Here is a 25314-nt window from a genome sequence, read left to right as displayed (position 1 = left end):
AAAATCGGTTAGACATATACTATGTGTACGAGGCACATATATGGGCTGTTTTCTAAAGTGATCAAAATCCCCTCATATGCAGTATATGCAGAAGTGAGCTGCTTACAGGTAGCAACAACAAGCACATAGGCAAATACTGTGCCAGAAATCTTTGACAGAATCTCAGAGCTGGGTCTCTCACTGTCCCTTGTTCTGCTTGTCCTCTGTCCTTCCTCAGCTGAAGGAGTTTGGTTTCCACTTCTCACATTGCTGCTTGAAAGGACAAAAAAGAGAGAGCAAGCAGTGGTGGTGTGGTGGTGAAAGAATCCTCTTCTCTATTCTTAGAGTTCAGTGTTTGCAGATAGCAAGAGAGTTTTAACTTCTTTGCTGGAAAGGATTCCAACCTAATTTTGCAGGAGACTTACTGACTTAGCTACAAAAATCCGAACTGTTTGACTTTGGGGAACTATCCATTTATCCTATTGAAAATATCTCATTGCTGGGGAGAGGAGTTAAAAAAAAATAAATAAAAGAGTATGCCATTAGTTAATTGGTTAGGTGTGGGTTGCAATTTCTCTCTGTTAATGTTAATAGAGTATATAGAACTATTTTTATAAGAACTAGACTCCACGTCTCACTGCTCCTAGCTGAGCATTCTTAACCAATGGATTATGTGGCTGTGGGATGGCACCAGGAAAGAAGAGGACTGTTCAGGTTGCCAGCTGAAGGTTTTGAATGTTTCTCTTTGCTTAAGTCTCGCTTTGATAAAGGTTTAGAGAAGAGGAGACTGAGGGGTGACCTTATAAGTGCCTATAAATATATAAAGGGGGAGTGTCACGAGGATGGAGCCAGGCTCTACTCAGTGGCAAACAATGATAGGACAAGGGGTAATGGGTGCAAACTGGAACACAAGAGGTTCCACTTAAACTTGAGAAGGAACTTCTTCTCAGTGAGGGTGACGGAACACTGGAACAGGCTGCCCAGGGAGGTTGTGGAGTCTCCTTCCCTGGAGACATTCAAAGCCCGCCTGGACACATTCCTGTGTAACGTTATCTAGGTGTTCCTGCTCCGGCAGGGGGATTGGACTAGATGATCTTTTGAGGTCCCTTCCAATCTCCAGCATACTGTGATACAGAAGCTTGTGGTGAAGTAGAGGCTTGAACCTAGTTCTCCAAGGTCTAGGCTGAGTTTAACTGCTTCTTCTGGGCTCCTTATTTGAGTGTACCCACTCTTCCTTTTGTCAGCTCTTGGCCTAATCCACAAAAATCTTGTGAGACCTCACTTGGAGTATTGTGTGCAGTTTTGAAGTCCCCAACATAAAAAGGACATGGAACTGTTGGAACAAGTCCAGAGAAGGGCCACCAGGATGATCAGGGGACTGGAGCACCTCCCGTATGAAGATAGTTTGAGAAAGTTGGGGCTGTTCAGCCTGGAGAAGAGAAGGCTGCGTGGAGACCTCATAGCAGCCTTCCAGTATCTGAAGGGGGCCTTTAGGGATGCTGGGGAGGGACTCTTCATTATGGACTGTAGTGACAGGACAAGGGGTAACAGGTTCAAACTTAAACAGGGGAAGTTTAGATTGGATATAAGGAGGAAATTCTTTCCTGTTAGAGTGGTGAGGCACTGGAATGGGTTGCTAAGGGAGGCTGTGAATGCTCCATCCCTGGCAGTGTTCAAGACCAGGTTGGACAGAGCCTTGGGTGGTATGGTTTAGTGTGAGGTGTCCCTGCCCATGGCAGGGGGGTTGGAACTAGATGATCTTAAGGTGCTTTCCAACCCTAACTATTCTATGATTCTCTAAACAATAGATGGACTGCATATGAGTTACATTTTTGTGCCACAGTATGTTTTTTTACAGTAATAAAATCTTCTCAAAGAATCACAGATTCCTTTTCTTTGCAAACTGATTCAGACTGACAACACCAAAATGAAAACCTATCAAACATTTTGTATGACTGAACTAAATGTGATCAGCTTCAGATATCTTTCCAATCAGATGTCTTTGCTAAAGAAAAATCACAGCAAGAGGGGAGGATGAGTACTTCAACAGCAATTTCCACATAGGTAACTGTTACAAGAGGGCAAGTTGCCTTGTAAAGCTTCAGTAAGGGTTAGCATCATTTTCTAATCATCCTATCTCAGAAGTTAGAGTATGAAACACAAGAGTCATATTTCTACGGAAAGAATAACTGTAGATAATGAGGTGGAAAACAAAAGTAAAGGAAAATTTTTGACACAGGTTTGCTTCTGGAATCTGTGTGGTAGCAGAAACCCAAAAACTACTATAAAGGAAAAAAAAATCCTTTAAATTTCTGTTCATTTCCATTTGCAAGGACCAGTGGTGTGTTTTGTGGTTTGTGAATGAAGCTGAAATGAACAATGTTCATTATTTGTTTAACAATAGTTGTACATGCAGGGTGCCTTGCCTTTATTCCCTGTGTATTAGTGTTACCTCAATTTGCGGAGCTGGCAAAAACTGTCATATTTTGAGAACTGTAACTAAAGGGCAAAAATGAGGTAGGGGGAGGAAAAGGAGGAAAAAGTTGCTTTGTTTATTTTTTGTTTAAACTTCTGGTGATACACTGAGGAACTTTAAAACACAATTCCAGTATAAAAAGTAGCTGCAAAAAGCCTCATTTTGAAGGTAGGTGCGTTATCACAATAATTTCTATATTGACTCTATGTACTATTCAAGCAAAATTGATGTGTACATACAATTTAAAATATTGATTAGCCTTGTAACTATATCCTGGCATCTAAGGTTCAGACTGGTGGATTATTCTTTCTCTATTACCACTCGTAGTAACGGTTCTGTAGATTAGCAGTTAATTCAAAAATACCAAATCCAGAACTATCTACAGTTGTAAGTGACAAACTGAAATTGAGCTCTGTAATATGTATGGCTATTTACACTGTCTTAGCCTGATTGTCTCTGCAGCACTAGTGAATATTTTTAAAAAAATTAAATAGCAGAGCATTAGAAGACACAAATCAGAAGACAGACATGCTCTCACAGAAAAGCAGTTAGCAGCTAAATGCTTAAATAATTTGGGACTCGAAGGTGTAGGGTGCTGAGAGTAATTATTTTTTTTAAATATTTTTCTTTTGAAGCGTTTGGCTATTAGACTATTTTCAGATTAATTTGTGCATGAAGTTCAGCCACCTGAAGGCCAGCTACCAGCTTTCAGTTCAGGAATTCAGAATATATTCTCCATCCCACCTCTGTGTTTGTAAAGGAAGCCTCATCTCATCTACAGCACCATCTCATCAGTGTTATCAGGAATTATTTCTAAATGATTACCACGTTTCTTAGTTTGAGGTATGGTGATTTCTAAAACTTTATTCATCATCACTTCATTCCAAAGAACAATTAATAGATCATTCTGTTACTACATTAATTCTTGTTTTAAGAGATTATGCTTGCCTGACAACAAAATTGTCTACAGAGGTACAAGGTCACGTGAAGGAACCCAAGAGAATATGCTCACTTTTTTCTTTTTTTAATTCTCTTCATCCTGATTTGGTGCAAAAAAAAACCCAGCCTTGTCTAACCAGAGGGAATCCACAAATGGTATTTTTGGTTAATAGGCTACATACAGAAATAGGAAAACCAAGAAAACCCCAATATTAAATTATACCCAATTTGGATCTTGCTATCTAATTGGACAATTTGATTTTATTGGGTTTTCAGGCTTGTGTTAAACTGGGAACTTCAGTATCAAGCACAGAACTCAGCCTGCCAGTTATGTGCTGCTGACATTGACCGTACTGGGAGAGTCTGAATTTTCAAGTTCAACCCAATTCATCTAACATATTGATCATGTTCAAGTGTTTGCTCAGCATAGGGTTTTCTGAAGTGTTCTTGAGCAAGAGAGCTCAATTGTGCTTAACTCAAGGTCTCTAGGCATTCTGGGAAAGTCTGACAGAGATGAGGCTGAGAGCAAAACAGCTTGGCTCTGGACAGCAATTGTCCATGGGCTGGCTCTTCTGATGCCTCAGTTGCTCTTAATATTTCAGTGTACGTATAGCCTCTGACTCCCAAAAGACTCCAGTCCTCTGTGCATTCCTGCATGAGCCCGAGGTGCCATTTTTCTTTTCCCATTTTGCTTGTGGGGAACAGTTCAGGCATTCTCTGTAAACAGTGTATTTCTAACTCACTGCTTTCATACTGCAAAACTATTGATGCTCCTTGTTATGCTTTCTCTAGACAACTGGCATGTGACAAGCAATGTCTTGTAGTAGACCTGCTCTTTATTAATTCTCAAAGCCCCATCCTTGCTGGCTGCTTGCCTTTTATTTTTCAAACAGTGGAAATGTCATCTTCATTTCCAGCAGCCTAGTCTAGCTGCTTATGGTTTTGATATTCTTCACTGGTATAGTTCTTAGTTGTGTGAGATTCTCCACGATATACTATTACAATAAGGTCCTCTACCTTGGCAGCAATGTCTTGCCAAAGTGTAGCAACCCAGATGGGTTTACCTCTATGCTGCCTGTTGATCTGTTTCTATTGCTGTAGACATCATCACAACCATCTGCCACAATCCAAGAGTTAGTACAGAGAGTAACTACTGGACACTTTCCAGATCCTGGAGCCAACTGGATGGTTTTCACTTCTGCAAACTGACTCAAACTGCCTTTTCCTTCAACAGTTTTTTGAGGTGTGTCATGTGGGTCGCTCTAGAGCAGCTTTCCATTTCTGATGGGACACATCAGTAATCAGAGCATATTGATCCCCATTTTCTGGCAATTTATTATACAGAGCCTTTTTGTCATGATTTACCTCCTAGGGTGTTGCTTTGAAATGTCTGTCTTCTGATCATTCCATGATCTCTTCTGGGATTACTGGCTGGTTGGGGTTCCTGGCTGATTGGTTCAACCAGTCAAGCCCATTACATGATCTGTGCTTCCTACTTATCCCATGTAGCATTGGTCACACTGAAAAAGCCAAGCAGCCATTTATGAGTCTTGAAGTTTGGTGTACAGCAAGAAAGGGAGCAGGCAAGGGAGCAAATCAACCAGTCTTGAGAACAAGAATGTCAATGCTGCAACCAGCAACAGAAAGTAGCAACTTGCCAAGCAATAGCTAAACAGGTATAACAACTGTAAATTCAGCCTAGCATGTTCTGATCAAATCTACAGTTATCCTGAGCCCTGTGTTTGGTGCCAAAAAGGGCTATTGTGGGTAGACACCACCTGACCAGTTAAGCCTCCAACCCTTGTCTTGCCTTACACTTTTTGCACCCCTTCCCCTAGATCTCCTGCAGTGGGAAGGGGAAGAGAACTGGGAAGGCAAAAGTAGGTGGATAAAAACCTCATAGTCCAAGATAAAACTTGCTTTAATAAGTGAGGGGGGACACAAGGCTAAAAATAAACTAATGATGCAAAAGTAGTCACTCATCACCAGCAGACCAATAGCTAGCTGGTCTCCAAGCAATGGCAACTTGGGAACACAGCTGAGCATGGTGCTATATGGTATGGAATATACCACTGGGCAATCTGAGTCAGCTGTCCTGGCTCTATCCCCTCTAAAACTTTTTCCCACCCCTAGCCTACTTGCTGGAGGGGGGAGGCAGAGTGATAAAGAGGAGTTTGTTGCTGTGCAAGCACTTTTGAGAAATAGCTACAGTGTACTATCAACACTGGTTTAGCCAAAATCTGAAACACAAGACTACAAAGGCTTCTATGAGAAAAGTTAAGTCCACCCCAGACAGACCTGCTGCAGACTAGTAATGTCTTATAGAATAACTGTGCTTTATTCTAAACACTTACTTACATCCGTTATAAAAATACCACCACCTCCTCTTACCACCTTTTAATTTTCAAACTGTGAAAATGTCTATGGTAAAACTAAACTGTTTAGTTTAGAGATGAACTTTCTCCTGTTTTACACAAAATATGCAGCAGACCTCTGTGATACATGTGTAAGAAATTTAGATCAAACCTACGCATTTATTGCATGACATGGGGTGCAGACTCCAGCTGCAGACACTGAATACGGTATGAAGTGCTATACAAATGTGGGACCAAAACATGGCTTCTGCCATGAGAAGAATTGCCATTTCTGTACCAGAGTTGATGATAAAGCATTCTGAAGCCAAGCAGTAAGACAACATCGGCATGATAGGCAGCAGTTTCATCATCTCGGGAGCTGAACTGCTAATAGGCATTCCTCCCAAAATAGAGCAGATTTACCTACAGAGAACAGATTTTCTTTTTTTTCCTCTGGACGTGTGCTGGAGCAGAGATAAAGAACTCTACTTCACTCAGTGGTCAAGGGATGGCTTGACCCTGAATATGCTTGTAGAGTGGGAAGAAGATGGTCCCTTCACAGACCTAAGGACTTGAATCACTTCTCATGTGGTTCTGAGTGCACCTCAGCTTCCAAGCATTTCTCTGCAAGTGAGAACATGACACTTGGAAGTTCTTAGATGTGGCAGTATCAGGATCTTTCCAAAAAGCTTAAAGTCAGTGATTGATGTGGCAAAAGTCTGAATTTTCCCTGTAGTCAAATTCTATTTCTGGTTTAGCAGAGCAAAAATCCTTTTACTAAGTTACATATGTGGTCTACTTCATCTTTAGACACAATCTGCAAACTTGTATATGAAGTTTTAAGTCCCTAGTTATAGCTTTGGAGGCAAGTCTCCTAATATAACACTGTAATGGAAATAACAACCTTTTGGGGAGGTTATTATTGTACTTGGTAAGTGCTTGTATTGTACTGGTGGTTTTTTTTATTTGTGTTTTTGTTTTTTTTTTTTCTTCCCCCCTCCCCCCCCATCAAAATATTTTTTGCCTTTAATGAAGACATTTAAAATCCAAGAATGACTTTCAGAAGTGAAAGGCTAAAGTGTTGGGAAATGCCATGTCAGCAAATGTAATGCTTCCAAACCAAGTAATTGCAAGGTGTTTCTTTGCCTTGAATTCCTTTGATATTTTGGCAGTATTTTAATATATTTTTAAACCAAGGTATAAACACAATCTCTCTGAACTTGACTGCAAAGACTTATTGCCAGCTAAAAAAAACAGATCAGAAAAACAAATGGTTTTTGATGGGCATTTAAAGCTTTGTTGTTCTTTCTCTTCTGAAATATGATGACACTCTCATGAACCCCCTTTTCCCTTTAATGCCAGAGCAATAATCCTGTTAATAATGTAATACTGATGGCACCAGCCACCTCTAATAATCAGAGAAATGAGCTGGCCCAAGCAATATTCTACTTGAGGGACTGGTTCAAAAAAATGTGCCCCTCACCCCTCCAGACTAGAAGCTGCTGAAGATAAGAAATTTGATGAAACCTGTAAACTTAATGTGAGTGACAGCTGTCACATATTGGTGGGGTGGTGGTTTTGTTTTGCGCTTTTTTTTTGCCTTCTGTGGATGAAATGAAAGAATGAGTTATGAATTGGAATGGGACATCTATATAGATATAGGAAAGACTACTTTGGCAGAAGTGAGCTATTCATTTCTATCCGCTACTACCTCTTAAAAAAGAAGGGGGACATTAAAAGTATGTGCAGAAATAAATACGTGATAGGTTTTTCTTCACTGGAAATGTTGATAGATTAAAGAAACATCCTACCTTGATCTCATCCTAGTGCATGGGTCTGGATGGGAAGATGTTCTGCAGTGCTTTTCCACCCTTTGTTTCTTTCTCCCTGTATTAGTGCAAGTGTTCCAGGCCACATTTTGCCATGTCAAAAATAGCTGTCCCTCTTTTAGGTTTCACATCAAAATGTGTAACTTGCTTTTAACTACTACCTTAACCTCACAGTGAACTAAGAAGATGAGACAGCAGTGTTGAACTGGAAACAATGGGAACTGCAAATGATCAGCTACTTCTCTTAGACAGTCTACTTTTAACATTACAACTGAGGTCAGGAATGAGGCTGCTGCTTAGCATTTGCACGTCACAAAATGCTAATAGAGGGTAAACAGAAGGAAGAGCCCTTCTGTGGCTGCACATAGTTGCTTGGCCAAATTTGTGCTCCATAGCTGACCTCGGCACTCAATGCTGCCATATCCTACCACGTATGTGGGAATAGGGTCCTTGTGTAATGAGACTGGAGGCCAGTTCTGTAACTGATCCAAAATCAGTTACATTGGCTCTTATTCTGGGAACTGCGGAGAGGTTGGATAGAGGGTGGGCACCACAGACACACAGGGAATTTTACTGGGTCTTTTCAAAATGGAGTCCTTCCTTAAACATAATAATCCTTAGGACTCTTGCTATCTAATCCTGCTTCTGAAGCTTGAAACTGGCTATTTTTGCTCTCATCTGTGTATATCAGTTTTCTGGGTTTTAACGAATAACTTTCACAAATGAATGATGAAACTAGCCTGTTGGTGCTCCATTGACTGGACATTTCAACGTTTGGCAGAACTAGTAATGAATGACCCAACAGGCTCATTAGATGAGGTTGTATATTTTTTGTTCCAGGTACTTCTAAATAACACTGCTTATTAGTGCAACAGCTGCATAATTCTCTGCTTTTGGAGGCTGAAGAATCAAGAGAATCCTCACTCAGGGTAACAGAATAAGGCTTTATTCTTTTGGTTTATTCTTTTGCTTTATTCTCATGGCTGCAGTGAGAGCTGGAAGCTGAGTAGGTGCAGTGGGATAGATCAGCAGAGAGGTTCATTTGTGGGATGTGTTCAGGCTCAAGTGAGAAGTGCCTGAGCTTCTATCTGAGGGGAGAGGTTGAAGAGTGATGGAAGAGCTTGCATGAGTAGGGAACAAGAGGGGATGCTTTTGCCAGTGTTAAATTTTCAGAAAGGGGATATGCTCTGTTGCATGATCTTATTCTTGAATACAAGGAAAGTGGAAAGTGAAGGTTAATGAGTGGAAGACCTATGCTTAGCGTACTGGCTGGGAAATGCAGTGTTCTGCGTGTTGGTGGTCTTGTGCAATGCTTGGCACAGGTGTCTTACCACTATGTGTTGGTGGGGGAAAAACTTCTCGACTGTACCATTTCACAAGGAACCATTAAAATACAGTGGTGTGAAGAATAAAATAGTCTGTGGTTTTAACCACAGATTTATGATAATTGTACTTTCTAGTTCTTCAGGGAAATGGATATAGGCCCTGTGGTGACTTCTTATTTCTTAATACGGACTTAGCTAACATATAAATTATGCTGAAAATTGTTGGCCTATTGAATTAATTGGCAGAAATCCTCTTGTGGCTCTATGTCAGCACCTAATTCTCTGAGGGACCTTTGAAAAATCTCAACAGCAGGTACTCCAGCTGCTAGCTTTTCCCCTGTAGTGTGCAGTGGTGCATTAAAGCATCTTCATGGGAAAATCCGACTAGGAATGTGGTCACTTAATTGGGGAGTGAATGATCTATTTTTTTTGTTTCTGCCCTTTTTTTTTTTTTTTGTGTTTAGAGGCATGATGCTGCTTTCAGGGCCAATCTTCAGACAGTGTGAATTGGTCCATGACAGTCCATACAGCTGTGCAGGTTAATTTTCACCAGTTGAAACTCTCTAACCTCTCAAGTGCAAGAGCGCTGGGGGGTGGGGGGGGTGGGATGAAAGAAATACTGACTGCTATTCTGGGAGAATGATTAAGACTCAGTCACTGAGTTCGGAGAGAGCGTTGCCATTTGACTTCGATGAGATCGGGATAAAAAGCCCTTCACCAGAACATGAGGTCCTGAACAAGGGCATCTGGAAAATGTAACTTTTGCTCTGTGACGAATGCAGTTGGTGTGACAGGCTAGGAAAATAGAAATATAATGTACTTGGAGACTCCCCTTTTTTAAGGAGGAAAGAATGGAGAAATAGGGGAGAAAAGGGACAAAGTCCCCATTAGCTTCAAAAATGTTTATTCATTTAAATAAAGGCAAACGATGTGTTATGTCAATGAACACCACTTGTTCTGTTTGGGCTGCCCATGCTCTCTAGCTGGAAAGCTTCGAGTAATTTCATATGTAGTCTTTTACGTTACTTTTTAGAGACATTATATAGTTTCTGATGACTAGATGCACACACTTTGGTGGACATTCAAATATTATATGAATAACTCCGTGCCAAACCCACACTGATGAATACAATTTTGAGGTGTGAATATGTCCTCAAGAGTATGCATTATTCACTTATACTGTGTTCTTAAAAGGGTGTTGTGCCATAGACCTTTGGGAAAGTAGGTCGTGAGCTTAAGGTTACTGACTGCAGGTAGAATAATTTCAGAGATAATGGTTATATTATTACTGTAATGACAGAGGTAAAACTGAACAAAGAAAATGACTGGGGACTTAATAGTATATTTAGTGAAGAGTAAGCAGAATCAAGCAGGGACTTGACAATATTGGTGGATGATATTATTACATTTGTAACGAGAAGTCTTAGAAAATATATTAGCTGACATGGCCAAGGGCAGTCCCTGCAGAAGTTGAAAGCAGAGCAGGGACCTTGGTGATTCTTGGAACAGCCAACATCAATGTAGAGTTAGGGGACTGGACTGGGAAACCCTTTGTTAAATTAGGGGCCTATAGGAAGGCCAGAAAATTGATCATGCAGGATTTTAATTACTGAGATATCGATTAAGATAATAACTATGAACAAATTAAGAAAGGGTACATAGTGCAGAACTGCTTCCTTAAGCTGTTTGTGAGCTTGCACAGTTGCATGCTTTCTTGCATCCGGCCCAGGGGAACTAAGTCAACTCTAACAAATGAAGTGAGAGATCTATGGAGCACCCTAGTGTGGAGCTGAGAAGAATGGGGGGTGCTTAAGGAAGAAGCACAGTGGGTTGGTGGGGATTTTTTGTGGGTTGGGTGTGTGTGGTGGTTTTGGCTTTTTGCTTTGTTTTTTTGTTTGTTTGGGTTTTTTTTTTTTTTTTTTTTTTTTTTTTTGTTTGTTTTTGTTGTTTTTTTTTCAGGTTAGTAGAGTCTAATTTTGAGGAAATGTGCCTGAGGATTTTCTTCTGATTATGGAAATCTCCATCTGTACAAATGAAAAATAATTGTGATTTCCTCAGAGACACTAATTAAAATGTGTCCTGGTTAAGTCTGCACAGGTTAAAGGCTGATGGGGGTAAAGTCAATACGAAATTAGCATAAAATATTAAGCAGTTGCTTTCTTAACCTACAGCATAATCGGCAGAGTAAGAAGCAGGATAGGGTAATACACAGGAATGAAAAAAAAGACCATAAAATAATATACTTCTCTTTTTCTTCTTTTTTTTTTTTTAATCTAAATATTTTGGCATGTTATTTCTCCTTTACCCAATCTCTTTTCTAGACCACGCTTTTAGAGCTAGGAGTATTTTGTCTGCTTAATGGGATAGGCGATTGTGGTTATAGCAGGATATGCTGAGAATATGTAATGAAATACTGTAGGTTGTACTGTGTAGTCTATGGATTTTTATTTTTTTTTTTCCCATGAAAACACTTTGCTCTGTTTTGTGACTTTTGCATTGGTCCAGAGTTGTCATGTTGGAGGAGTGAGCTGGATTGTAGAGAAATAACAGTCTGGTTTTACCACCCATTACCACCAACAATAATTAGCCAGGCTCAAAGTGGAAACAAGCCATGTCCTTTCAGCAGATAAACTAGCCTACTTCTTAAGTAACATACAAAGAATTCCTACTCACAACAGCTTCTAAAGGAAAGAAGTTGCATTCACAGGCTCAAGGGAACTCGGGCACAAGGGAACTTGGGCACAAGGGAACAGTCATCTTATTAGAGGCATCCATTTTGATGTGGGGGGAACTGTGATTTTTATTCCCTCTGTCCCCTATACTCATAATGCACAGAGTCAGAGAAAGCAGTTTCAAGAAAAATGAAGTGGATTAGAAAAAAGAGCTAGAACAGACTGCTCAGTAATGATTTTAGTATCTATTTCCATAATGAAAAAATGGAAATAGGCTTTACTTAGAGAATCTTTTTCTTAAGTTGCTGGAATAATCAGGTAATTTGCAGTAAAGCATGAAATGGCCTGGCCTGTTTTGAATAAACAAACCACAACTATTCAATGTAACCAGCATACAAGCCCATATTAGAGTTATTGATGTCTTTCTTCTAAGGGGTTCTTCTTCATAAATGCATTATGTCTTCTGATCAGTGAAATGTACTGAATGGGAAGATGCAAGACAGAAGCCATGTATTATATTTTAAAAATACCATTTAGCTTAAACATGATATTTAAAGAAAGCAAAATAGGACTTTTTAAGTAGCACCTATATTTGTAGCAGAACTTTAATATAAATTTAATCTCTTTTAAAGTAATACACTTTGACCAAGTTATTTGGCAAATACAATCAATATAAAAGTAATCTCCCAGATTTTGGGTGTAATGTGAGGTGGGGATCAGGGAAGAAGGGTTCCCTCAAGTGCTGTGGAAGATGGCAATTTAGTTTTGTCATCTCCTGGATGGATTAAAACTTGGATTTCTGTGTCTCCATAAACTGCTCTCCTTTTTATGTTCCCATATGGTTGTTCTTACTCTTGCTTATCAAAACAATTTCAATTTATATAACACACTTCATCCATTAATTGGGTTGCTGACTGAACCCTGAAGTGTTAACTCCTGTGGGAGTACCTGGGAAGTCTACATACCCGTATATCCAAATCCCTCTGTTTTACTCTTGTGCACAGGCATGTGGATAAAACACCTCACCCTAGTACTCCATGACACAACTTTCTGTATTAATCTAGTCCCATGCACCCCCAGCACAGAAAAGAATAGTGAAGTGTGCTCCTGCAAATCCATCCATTCCTTCCTTCCAAGACTGAGCACCTCAGGCTGGGTCACCACCTACCTCCCAAAAACAGAAGTTAAAGGTTGCAGAAGAACAGGAAAGGATACTGTACCCTGATGCCTTTCTCAGCTTTCCTTGGTTGGCAGTAGCGATTTGCACCCTGATGTCCTGAGCAATTTGGCTGCTACACTTGTTCCTGCAGCAACTTGACAAGCTTATGCTGTAGGTGAGGTTGTCTGGCCAAACTGAGCACCCTTTCTTTTTGTTGCCCAAGTGGTACAAGACAAAACCTTGAAGGGGAGATGTTATAATTTTAGTGATCATTTGTCCTTCTCTTTTCATATGCCTTTTGATTTTTGTAAGTGGCTGTAGTTGCCCCTCTTTCTTTCTTAGTCTCCCTTCTCTACACTTTCCAGCTTATGTGCTTATCTATTCTTCACCATGAGCCTTCCAGCTCTTTGTTTCCCAGATGTGGGCTGCTGCTCCTGAAGACTGTATTTCATCTCTCAGCCCTGTAATGCCAGGTAGTATTTTCAATCTTTCACTCTGGAAAACTGTAAAGGAAAAGGGGAACTTGCTTTGAGAGAGTGGGTAAATGTTCAAGGCAGGAAACCTAAAATGCAGTAAAGTATTTAGTGGATATGGATACTTTTTTTTCTTAATAAGCCCATTCCTGTCAATCAGTTATTTCAGTTGCACACCAAATATAAGTCAGAATTAGCATTTTGAAGTTAAGGTAGGCCTGGCAATTTAAACCAATTGAGGATCTGCTCTTTGTTTTATAACCAACAAAATATTAACTTGGTGCAGTCACACTTGCTAAGCCCCTGAGCTTTCAACAGGAAGTTCTTGCTGTGGCAGATAATGGCTTGAAGTTTTTGCTGGTTGCCATAAGTGAAAGGGAATTTTTTTCCTGATCTTTAAAATTTAGCAGAGATTCATAGAGCAGCAGGTTTCAAAGTCATGAAACCTTTCCAATATCCAGGAGCCATGTAATTTTTTCCTTATTAAAGGCACTTGCCTAATTTTAATGTAAATAGCCACTGCCTGGTGGCCACTCTAATCCAACAGCATTACTGCTTGCAGACAAGGGATTAAGAAGAAAATGCTGTATTGAAATTAAAGCTGTAGGGCCTGATAGAGCCAGGTTATCATTAAATTCTATAGTTACTGTGTCCTTCTTGCCAGCTTCATTGTGCTTTAATCCAGTGCTCAGGGTTTTCTATAACTAAAAAATACTTCTTTAATCCTTTTTTTCACACTGTAGTGCAAACGTTGATGCTGAATAATCCACTGAGGTTTGCACATTTGTTAGATCTCTGCTTTATTAAATTACCAAATTTTACTGGCAGCAGAGCGAGGTGGCAAAATGTCAATATGGCTTTGCAAAGCCAGTGGTTGCTCATTGCTGAAGATGAATATGATCTCTCTTAATGCCTGCTTACTACATTTGAGCTTTAACCTTTATGAAGTGATGCAGGGGTGTGAGGGAATCCAGGGCAGGTTTTCAAAGTCCAATAACATGTCTTTTTATCAATCGACATTTGATTGGATCAGGAAATAAGGGAACACGGATTTACAAGGGCATTGAGTCTGAACTCAATTGCTAGACATTTTGGGATTTTCTTGGTTTGTGCTGTATCAGTGATATCATATGGTCTTCATCAGTATTGTGGCATTTGATACTGCAAACATGCCAAAAGAAACAGAAGCCCAACATGAAACTGTGGGATCAAAGCTGCGTATGTTTTGTAGTGGCAGATAAAATGTCTTTCCCCAGCCACCTGAGTGTCTGATCTGCAGACACTTATCTCTGGAATTGGTTCCTGGTTCCTAATCAGTGTTATATTTCATGTACATTGTGCTGGGACTTTCTTGGGTTAAGGAGGAAGGGAAATATTTTTCAGCATATTATAATGTTAGTAACAGTGTTGAGTATCCTGGTGTTTATTTAAGTTCAGCCTTGAGGGGCATTGGTGTAATTCAAACATTGGAGGTAGGTCATCTGAATTCTTTATTCAAAGGTTTTGATTTGCTTTTTTTAAAAAAAAAAAAAAATGGCCCATGGTTCATGCCAGTTCTTTCAGTGAGATAACCTCTTGGTCATGTAAACAGGACTTTCAGTTGAGAAAGGAAAACAGACGCTTTTCCTTAGTGCAAGAGCAAATTCTACTAAACAAAAGTGCATGCTGGGAAGTATAAAAGAGAAACATTATTAAGGAATCCATTAAAACCAATATGGGACCTAACACCCCATGTTGGGACAAATTTTTCTGTTGCTAGAATAACTAAAGGGAGCCTAATTTTTAACAGTGCTTGAGAGGTACTGGAGACAAGAATTTAGTCACACTTCATTTTCATTCCTCAGGAATGTCTTTGTTTAATACAACTGATTTCAGTTGTGAAGAGGCAGAACCCATGGGTTCTGAGACAAATGAAGTCTCAACAGAAACCTGAGATGGGCTTTACATTTTATGGGGTTTGACCTTATGATTCTTAGGAGGAATGAAACACGCTCCTGTGAAGAATGACCTAAGATGATCTTTTCTTTGGTTGGAACTGCAGAAATGGAAAGGAATGCAGTGGATGTAAAACGTAGGCTTTGCAAGTGTAAGTTGGGTGGGTTTTTTGTTTTGTTTTTGTGGGTTTGCTTGTTTGCTTGCTTTGTTTTTGTTTAATTATATATATATTAATCTCTATGTATTCTTTTCTTTGAACTTTGCTCTTGAGTAATATATTTCCATTTACCAGCACCCCAGTGCTATTTCTTAGTGAGACTTATTAGGCTGACCTACCATTACCAAATTGCAATGCATAGATAAAGAGCAACATATAGAATTGGAGTATGTGCAGAAAACTGCTGTGCAAATTTACGTTGGCTGTGTTGAGGTATTTAAGATAAGTTTTGTAAACTGTATGTTGGTGAGGTAAACACCAGGAATATGAACAATTATGTTAGGGTTAAAAAGGAGTTTCTACTAGAAGGAAAATTGGATGAACAGATGTTCTCAATATTAAGTTGATGAATTTTAATAGTGATATACGATAGTAGAAACCTAGTGGCTCAAGCAATGTAAGACATGAAACATGCATAAAATGAAACTATAATAAGGAACAGCATTGCAGAAATGGAGGGAAGATTAGGTGATCTGAATGATGCATAGTTTATGTTGCCTTAGAAGGAGATACAAACTAGGTGATTCTTTAAAGCTCAAACTCTTTCTATGTATGTTTATAAATACCCATTATTTTCAGTGCTTTTTATGAGGAAGGTTAAAAAAAGGCTTTAACTGTAAAATTCCTTTTTTGAGTGTGCGTATCGTGTTACTTTGGTGGAGGAAACCTATTACTTTTAATTGACACCAAATTTATTGTCTGTTGTCGCTAGTACTTTATGAAGTTCTCAACATAAATGGTGCTAATGAGCTTACATGGGATATTAATTTGTTAATAAATTCAGTAATAGTGAGTATCACAGCTACATATACTGAAAATAACATAACTTGAACAAGGCAAGATAAAAACATGCTGGTATTCATATCCAGTTCAATGTAATTCAAATGCAATGTTCCTATTCTGGCACACTGCCTTGGCCATAACTTGTTAAATTTGTCAGATTGCTACTCAAGACATGGATTGTTTGATGGCTCCCTCTGTTACTTGAGTGGATCCGGTGTAGAAGCCATAGGGGATTTTCCTGCATGTATTTTTCTTTTTTCAAGTCAAGAAGGTAGTTCACCAGAAAGCTGTACAGGGGTACATGTAATAAGGAAGGGAATCTTTTTGAGCAAGTTAAGTGTTTTTAAATGTCACTATAAAACAGAGTGTAACTACATTTGACATTGTCTTTCCAAGCTCATGTGCTTCCACTCAGCGCTCTTCCATTCTTATCTAAAATGTCATGATGTCTGCACAAAGAAACCCCCGCTCGAAAAAAAAAAAAAAACAAACAAAGCCAAACCCAGTCTGAAGGTCTTTACAGCTGAGACAGTGAATTTAGTACCAGAGAAATGAGGACTCAGTCTTTCACATGACAAATAAAAATACCTGCAATTTTGCTAGTTTGGGTAGAAATACATAAAGGCGATGCATCTGTATGCTCCAAGGGCATAAGCCAGTCACTGGCTGCCTGAAATTATGGAGAGATTGCCCACAGTAGGTTAGTTCTGCTTAATTGTCCACTGAAGGGCTTTTCTATTAGGAAGCACTTAGTCCTGTTTACTCTCTGAGTTGGAATAGCAGTCTGTGCTGACCGTTGATCTCATCTGCTCTGGCAACTTCTGTGTGGGAGTCATATCTGCTAAAACAATGACAGCGCACTTTCAGAGCATGTCAGCTTATATATGTTTTGACTGTGGGGGCTGAGAAGTACCTCAAATAATTCATACAAGATTGGATGAGAGGTGTAAAAATAGCCAGGGCTGGGAATATCCCTAGCAATGGAGTCATAGGGCACAAACCAGAAACTCATGGCAGGAGCGTGGGAGGTCCAGAACTCTTAGCTCCTCTATCTTACGTTTTTCTCCCACTAAGTCAAGTAACTCCTACTAATTTGATCACTGGAACAGGCTGGGCTAAGAGGTGGTGGAGTTTCACTCCTTTAACATATGCAAAAGCTGCCTAGACATGGTCCTGGGCAGACAGCTCTATGTAACCCTGCTTGAGCAGGGGGAGTTGGAGAAGATTGTGGGGCCTCACCTGGAGTATTGTGTGCAGTTCTAGTGTCCTTAACATAAAAAGGACATGGAACTGTTGGAACAAGTCCAGAGAAGGGCCACGAGGATGATCAGGGGACTGGAGCACCTCCCGTATGAAGACAGGCTGAGGAAGTTGGGACTGTTCAGCCTGGAGAAGAGAAGGCTGCATGGAGACCTCATAGCAGCCTTCCAATATCTGAAGGGGGCCTATAGGGATGCTGGGGAGGGACTCTTCATTAGGAACTGTAGTGACAGGACAAGGGGTAACGGGTTCAAACTTAAACAGGGGAAGTTTAGATTGGATATAAGGAGGAAATTCTTTCCTGTTAGAGTGGTGAGGCACTGGAATAGGTTGCCCAGGGAGGTTGTGAATGCTCCATCCCTGGCAGTGTTCAAGACCAGGCTGGATGAGGCCTTGGGGATATGGTTTAGTGTGAGATGTCCCTGCCCATGGCAGGGGGGTTAGAACTTGATGATCTTAAGGTCCTTTCCAACCCTAACTATTCTATGATTTTGTGATTCTAAGATGACCTCTGGACATTCCTTCCAGCCTCAGCCTCTCTGAATCTGTGGCTGCATCCAGCCTAGTGCAGCAATAGAAGGTGAAATCTGGCACATAGAAGAAATTCAGAACTGGCTTTCATTTTTCAGGCTCTCAAATTTGTCAGCAGAAATCTTAACATGGTGTATTCTCATACTAGTACGGGGTTAAACAGTAAAATTGGTCCTGATTAAGGGGTAGATGCCTAATCGCATGCTCTTGGGAGTAAAAAAAAGACAAAATTAGGAAACTTGGTTTGTCTTCCTGATCTCATCATAGCCTGTGGGGAGAGTAGTCTGGTTTAGGTCAAAATCACCAGCAGGGTATTTTTCTGTCCACGCTGCCTCAGTTCTAGTGGTTGAGCAGCAAAAGTGCAAAGAGGCAGCGTCATGAGTGCTCCCTTATCCTATGCTTTTACTTCTCATGGCTTGTGCTGTTTTGTAGCTACTACTTTTTGGTGGCTGCTCTTGTGATAGGGAAGGGCACCTTAAATCCTCAACACTTACATGTGTCTCCCAGCTTGTTCCCATTTGGTAGAAAACATGATCCTGCTCTAAAGGAGAGACTGTTGTCCAGAAATAAATGTTAGCTCCCATTCTTTTATGCACTGCTTATTAAACTGTTTACAGCCTGGTCTTGTCTCAGTGGATTTTCATCTGTAAAAAGAAGTAAAAACAAAAGGCATGAAATGATATCAGATGAGGACAATCCAGGCTGTGCTTTTGGGAGTCATGCATGGAAGGGATCCTAAAACAAATAGCATTGTGGCAAAGAATAAAGCAAAATAAATGTGCATGCTCTACTGCTAGTTTTCTGTGTGGTGTGGTGTTGTGGCATTTGTTTTGGTTTGTATTTTTTTGTTTTTACCATCATGAGAGACAAGATGTTATGCTGGCTGGATTTTTTTTGATCTGATATGATACTGACTATGCTCAGTAATGTTCCTATATTCCCAAAAATAGAGTACAAAGAAAAATAGTGTTTGGCTAAGTTGTAGCATTTCCTAGCTGTGGTGACCAGCACTAGACAATTTATTTTGTGAGAATATCTAAAATCTCAGAGGCAATTTCACATTATGTTTGAGGCTGTAGGAGATGCTTCCCCTCTTTGAGGGGAGAGAGAAAACATAGGGCCTGATCTTGATTTCTCTGGTGCCAGCATGGGCTAGAAAGAAAATTTTGCACATAAATCTTAGCTAAAGCTTTTACCACTGGAAGGAAATTATGCATGTTTACTGCTGTCCAGATTTAAACTGATGGACTTATTTGCATATGCAAGGTTAAATACATGTAGTACTGCCAAGGTTTAAATTTGCTCCACTTAATATTGGATAAATAATATACATGTATGGACTCTTAGTAGTGTGTTTAGCTGTACTGTGTAAGTGTGCATGTGTGTGCATACATTTTTATAATCACATATACACACCCTATAGATGCATGTATATGTAAAGCAATAATTTGTCATTGCCAAGTATATGCAATGCTTAAAAACACATCCATCATTACAGATAGTTGACTCTTTTATCAGCCCTGCCACAGAGCCTCTTTCCTCAGTGGGAGGAATAATAAGGGAGAAAAAGCTGCTTTTCATAGAAAAATATATCACTGAAATGAAGTTTCATAAAATGTTTTTTCCCACTTTTCATTGAACTTCTATGATTTCAAAATATACTTTTTTCCCCCAGAAAAAGGCATATATTTCTAAAAGTCCTTTCCAAGCTTCTTAAATGTTACTCTTTCTTGTTCTGCTCTTCAAAGAGCAGCAGCCATGCTCTCCCTCTCCACCTCCAAACTGTGCTTCTCTGTTGGTCCAGCACAACAAGGGGGCTTTGAACCTGAGAAGAGAATCTAGCTCCCTTTTTTTTAAAAAAAAAAAATAAAAAAAAATTGTTTTAGTTTGGTACCTCAGAAGGGCTTTGAGAACACTGCAATTATCATTCCTCTTTCACCTATACCACTTTTCTTGACTTTTGTAAAAGTAACCGAAATATATTTGCTCATGTGGTGTTCCCTAGGGTGCAGGAGAGATATCCTTCAGTCATACTTTCCAGGATTTTTCAGATCCTATTACTTGGATCCTTAGGCATATATTGTGATACCTATGAAACTTTGCCCAGGCTGTGGATTTTGTGTGAATTGACTTTAGTTTCCTCTCAGGGATAACTTTATTCTGTACAGAGTGGAAAGATTTGATGAATGTCAAAGAAAGGAGCCACAAGTTAAAAAGTTAGCAAACAAGCTCCTCAGTGGCTTTTATTTTTGGTGACCCACCTTGGCTGCAGTAATGTGAAGTCTGAGTGCCAACAAGACGCTATATGAATTCCGGCAAAGTTGAGCTTCACAATTGCTTCCTGCTCCATGCTTGAACTTTGCCCTGAGTGATTTGATGGTGAGGGATCAATGGCTGTAATCTGGGTACATCCTTAATTAGGCCTTAAAGGGTGTAAATGTTGGAGTGAAAAGCAGAGGAAGTGTGCTGCTGCTTTTCCTCTCACTATAAATAGTCAGGTCATCAGTACAAAAATTGTGGCTGTCTGACATCAGCATTTCTGACTGATTTGCGGAACACCACTGAGCACTCCTAAAAGCACTCTTTTTCTGCTAGAAATTCATTCATGCCAGCTCCATACGAAATGTGGGACATGTTGCAGGTAACTTCAAAGTCACTGTATTAGTTTCAACTATATGAAGTGCTTGGGGGTCAGGGTCTCAGCCCATGGAGAAGCCCTGGGGCCTACAGTGAGTGCCTTTTTCTTTTGTGAGGGGAACACTTCTGAGGTTGCATGTGTCCTGTAGGAGGCTTAGGCCCTGAACCACTGGCACAGCAGAAGGAATGAGCTGCTGCTTTTAGTGTAATTGCGGATGCCTGAAATCAGCTAGCCTGAGTGGGAGAAGGATATGCCATGTTGTTGTGGTCCTCCTGTGACTTGTGAAAACATCTGTGGGAGAGAGAGGCACGTAAAACGACCTCACCAAGAGAATGTCTATAAATGCAAAACACCTTAAAATAGACAGTTGTAAAGTAAATGGCACCTTTATTTTCCTCGAAACTGTATCTTTTTTATCTGTATTTCTCCCAGCAATTAAATGTTTCCTGGTCTATAAACACCTTCATGTTTACGACACTCTTCTTAGGCAGTAACTTGTCTGAATATCCTGTGGTAAGAGAAGCCTTCAAGTGTTAAAGGATTTGTTCATGGAAATTGTTTCAATAAAGCTTCCTTTTCCACCCATGTCCCCCTCCCCACCAGCACATGCACAGACTAAGCAGAGGCTTGCTGTTTCTCTGTAATAATGTGAATTTTGAGTTGTTGATAAATACAAGCAGGAAAACAATTAACATCAAAGGTTTTCCAGATTAAAGCCAAAGGAAGATGGGATTTTTCAAGGGCTTGAGTAAACAAAAAGGTTAAGATTCTTGGTTATCTTTAAAAGCTCTTTAATACAAGCCTCAATAGGATTAAATGAGAAGAGGAATGAACATGTCCGCTCTGCGTGCTAACCACAACGTTACTGTGTTGCTTACTGTAACTCAGTTAAAAGCTACATAAGGAATGAGAGATAAAGCAAATAGGTTTGTCTGTAGAATGAGATCATTAAGAAAAGGTAGCTATTGTGTTTGTAGTAAGGACTGGAGGGAAAAGTGACTATAGCTTAATGGCATAGTAGATTTGGAGACATATATGGCAATTATTAGTCACGCTATTTGAATATGAAAGGGCAGAGGTTCAAAGGAATGCTTAGGCTCAGGCTGGCAAGAGGAAGCTATTAAATCATCTGTGCTCCTCTGAATGTGTGTGGTGGTTTGTTTTTTTTTTTGGGGGGGGGAGGTATGAAAGTTGTGGGGTTTTTTTTGTTTGTTTTGTTTTTGTTTGTTTGCTTGGTTTATTTATTTATTTATTCATGGAAGTCTTAGGATACTCATTGAGAATAGGAGAATGATAAAATTTTACAGGTGTTACAGGAAGGGTAAGATTTGTATGTAGAGGTTTTTAGTCCTCTCTAAAAAGGCAAATTTGCCTGCTGTTAGTATGGTCAGATTGACAACAGGCTGAGTGTACCACCTGCTTCTTTGAGATTAAGGCAGTTTAAACAATACTGTACAGAATTAGTCATAGACACTTCTGAAGTGGATAATTTCTAATCTTCTATTCACTGTTGTGCTGAATCTGAGTAATACAGAAAGAAGCCATATGAAATTAGAGATGAAATAAGAGCCCAAGCCCTGAATTTAACTCACCATAACATTGATCATGCTTGAGTTAAAACAAAGGAGAAAAATTGTAATTTCATTTGCAATTATATGCAAAGTATAAAAAGGTAAAGATACATTTTCATTAAAAAAAAAAAAAAAATCTAAACATTTTCAGTTCGAGTTCAGAGTCCTTCATCTAGCTTCTGTGACTGAAAGGGTAACTAGGAATATAGATATATTTTCTTTATGAATCCTTCATACTTCATGTGTTAAGAATGCCCAAGGACATCTTTTATTTCTGTCAATAGAATAAGTGCTAGCTTAGTGTGCATACTCATACAAAATGTAAAAAGTATTTAAAGCTGTGTACCATTCAAGACATAATGCTCTACTGCTACAGAATAGTTACAGGTAAACAGCTGTGAACATCTAATGATTACTGTATTATCATAGACCATAGAGAAGTTATTAAGGTAAAATGTCTTTCACTGGTGCTGTCTAGATTGTATGTGAGGTCAGTGGAATTCAATTTAAATTGAATGTGGAATGATGAAAGTACGAGGTATAAAACAATTGCCATGAAGCAAAAATATAAAGTATTTCCACTTCCAAGTGTCTCACATGTCAAAGGTATTTATGTGCTTAGAGTTCTACTTAGTTTGCGCTACAACACTGCATTTATTTTCATTTTTTCCCCCTTTTATTTTTTTTGAGATTTGTTTTTGTGCTCATATTGCTGCCTGTCTTCTCAGTTATTTGAACATGATCTCATACTACTGTGATGGAAAGGATTTGATCTGTTGAGTGACTTGACATTTTGTATTAGTTTATGGTACAATCTTATCACTCTTATTTGTAATTAATTTTACCTTCTTTCAATGGTTTTAGTGGTTCTGAAGGGATATTTTGGGATGTACAATTTAACAAAAAATGGCACTTGGTACCATTCAAGTGTATGAGCTTGCAACCTGGAATTTCTTCCAGATTTTGTATTCACTTTGCTCAAATCATGTAAATGGAGTTCCATAATTATGTCCATGTGAAAGCACAAAACCTCAGAGGCAGATGTACACTATGCAGAATGGAGATGCAGCTGACTATAATGAAACATACCACCTTCTAAGACAATTCATAGAAGGTTAAATGTTGGCCCGCTTCTGTTTTGTGCTGCCATCGTGCATATTGGTATGAATTCAACTTTTCCATAGCTTTGTTTTCATGTGTAAGGAAATACTTTTTTGGTTTTGTTTATCATCTTCACAGATTCTTCCCTGTAGCAGCAGTTTACTATCAGCTCTGTCTTGTATGTCTATGAGTGGTTTTGGAGTTAATAAAATGTTGTGGGTTTTTTTTTTTTTTATTTCCTATTTTATATCTAAAGAAAATATGGGACTCCACTATTCATTGGTCTCATAATAGGCTGCAGTATTATTTCCAGTTGGGATGTTGAAATGCTAAATGTTTCACCTGGAAGGCAACTGTAGCCCTCCTGAGTTGCAGGAACATGTTGCATAGATGGCTGGTGAGCGCATTTTGTACCACATCTACTCGCTTTTTACCTTTTCTAATTTTGCAATGACCACTAGCAAAGCTTTGTATGCAACAGATATAAAATGTAAGCTGTTGTCTGCTTCATCTATCATCCCCGCTACAGTCTGCTTTACTAGGCTGTTCTTGCTCTTTTGCCATCATATCCTTGTTGCTATAGTGAATTAGGAAAATGCTGGTTATTAACTTGATGTTGAATGAGGCATACCCTTATTTCAATGAGTGGGAATTTGCCCACATAACTCCTACTAATGTGGAAGTATAGAATCTTGTTTTCCATGCAGAAAGCTCTGTAATTTCCGTCAGTCCTCAAAACAGCTGTTGAGAGATCCTGTGTCACTGTCATGCCAAACAAACAAAGGGTTTCTTACTTAATGAGGAGAGATAATTCAGAGACTTGCCCACCTGGAAGAGGAGTGTAAAATATCTCATACTGTATTTTCATGGTCATTAGGGTTTCATAAAATTGCTAATGAGAAATGAGCTAAAATTATGAAATAAGCAGGTAAACTGTCTGCAACTCAGTTTCCATATGAACCTGTCTCCTTAGGATTTCTGTTGTCAAATCAGTAAAATAAGGTGTAAAACCTCACTAGCCTTTTTCCACTTCTCATGTACCAGTCTTCAATGTACTGAGTTTCATGTCAATCATGTGCTAATGAGGGCAACATGCAAGCAGTGAGCAAATATAAGGACTCCTTCACAGTTTATGTAGAAAACCCAGTCCTTCCACATGTGCCCTTCTATTTTGTGGAAGAGCAGCTCTGTTATTTCTGCAGCTCTGTCCTTCACTTACTGCTGATCACAGTACTCTGGACATGTAGAGGATAAAACAATGGGGTAGATGAAGAAGGGTGAATGCCATGCCCCTTCCTGAGAGAAGGAAATCGTGAAGGGATGATGTAGCCCAGCTGGGATAGAAATGGGTTTTAGGACACTCTTGGGAATCCAGGCTTGGTAGAAAAGACAGCTTTTTGTACAGGTTTGGTTTTTTGTTTTTTGTTTTCGGTTTTTGTTTTTGTTTTTTTTTTTTCCTTTTCAATTTGGGCAATGTGACTGGTTCAGTAGTTCTGTCCTGGGACTCGAACATGGTCCTTCATTAAATTTCTGAGTGCACATCTCCACAGAGGGACAATCCCAATGACCCTCTCAGTTTGTAAGAGAGGGAGTATCCTATCCTGAAAGAAAGAAAGATTTATGTGTTGCAGTGGTTAAAATGTCTGTTATGAACTGCACATATCAAGTGAAAGCTGTGATAAAATGAGCATGTTTACCAATAATGACCAATTATTGGTCATTATTGGAGGGGAAGCTATTAAGAAATAAAGTTAAAACAGAAGAGAAAATGGTGTCTGTTTCTACACAAGTCCAGCATGTGAACTATGAGTCTTAATTATCTCAGGAAACATGACTGTTGCCCAAGCTAACAAAAGGTGTAAGAAGCACCTACCTACTTTGTTCTAACTGACATAATGGCTATCTTGCATTGAAAAAGAGATGGTGCAGATGCTTTAAGTTACAGAGCAGAGCCTGCCACTCAAGCAGATGTCACCCTTCAGAAAAAGAAAAATTTCAGACATGCCTTTTCTTATAATTGAAAAGCACTGGCAGCTTGGCAGATTCTGGGACACTCTGTGTTTAAATGACAA

The sequence above is a fragment of the Pezoporus occidentalis genome, unplaced genomic scaffold, assembly GCF_034315485.1.
Source record: "Pezoporus occidentalis ecotype Australia unplaced genomic scaffold, CSIRO_AGI_Poc_V1 ctg2, whole genome shotgun sequence".
NCBI lineage: Eukaryota > Metazoa > Chordata > Aves > Psittaciformes > Psittacidae > Pezoporus > Pezoporus occidentalis.
The sequence above is the reverse complement of the archived record's forward strand: the minus strand, read 5'-3'. Positions refer to the sequence as shown.